This window comes from Cryptomeria japonica, chromosome 8 (assembly GCF_030272615.1).
Source record: "Cryptomeria japonica chromosome 8, Sugi_1.0, whole genome shotgun sequence".
Classification (NCBI taxonomy): Eukaryota; Viridiplantae; Streptophyta; class Pinopsida; order Cupressales; family Cupressaceae; genus Cryptomeria; species Cryptomeria japonica.
The window spans coordinates 471,912,286-471,913,335 of NC_081412.1; the positions used below are offsets into that span (position 1 = coordinate 471,912,286).

The following is a 1,050-nucleotide window of genomic DNA, read 5'->3' on the forward strand; positions in this document are numbered from 1 at the left end:
CAATATATATGATCTAATGTGCACATAATTTCAAGTCCACATAATATCTAATGGGCACAATACACATAAAGTATGCACATAATATATATGATCTAATCCTATTATGAAAATATCCATGTATATAAAGTATGTGTGTGCACGTGTAAACAAATATGTAAAGACCATAAAATAGTACATATTAGAGCCAAATAAATAGTAAAATTTCAAGTCCACATAATCCATATAATATCTAATCCATATATATGTCTAGATGGTAACATGATGTTCACTCCACATAATATCTAATGTGCACAAAATATATAAAGTATGCACAAAATATATATGATCTAATCCTATTATGCAACTATCCATATATATAAAGTATGTGCACGTGTAAACAAATGTGTGAAGTCCATTAAAAAGTACATATCAAAGCCAAATAAATAGTAAAATCTAAGTGCTATCATCAATAACATCTCGTGGTCTCTTGTCCCCGGGATGTGGTCCAGATCCACCTGTCTCATGCTATACAATAAAAAAATAATATTAAAATATTACTTGAAATTAACTATTAAAAGAATCATTTATCAAATATAGTAGAATTCGTAAATTAAGATACAAACTTACCATATGCTCATCAGATCCTCTAGCAGTATCTCTCTTGTCCCCGGGACGTCGTCCAGATCCACTTGTCTCATGCTGTTTAATAAAAAAATAATATTAAAATATTACTTGAAATTAACTATTAAAAGAATCATTTATCAAATATAGTAGAATTCGTAAATTAAGTTACAAACTTACCATATGCTCATTAGATCCTCTAGCAGTATCTCTCTTGTCCCTGGGACGTGGTCCAGATCCACCCGTCTCATGTTGTACAATAAAAAAATAATATTAAAATATTACTTGAAATTAACTATTAAAAGAATCATTTATCAAATATAGTAGAATTCAAAAATTAAGTTACAAACTTACCATATGCTCATAAGATCCTCTAGCAGTATCTCCTCTAGCAGTATCTTGTGCAGTATCAACACCAAATGTAGTGCTAGCTAACTCCTGTACAAGGTC

The 1,050-nt window shown here is 29.8% G+C and overlaps 1 long non-coding RNA gene across 1 annotated transcript; it reads right to left on the reverse strand.

Moving 5' to 3' along the window:
• Positions 1-401: 401 nt before the first annotated feature.
• On the reverse strand, positions 402-843 carry LOC131857371 (uncharacterized). Its single transcript, XR_009358713.1, has 3 exons — positions 781-843; positions 607-678; positions 402-504 (listed from the first exon to the last, which is right to left on the reverse strand). It is a non-coding gene; the product is annotated as an uncharacterized LOC131857371 (long non-coding RNA).
• Between the last annotated feature and the right edge of the window lie 207 nt (positions 844-1,050).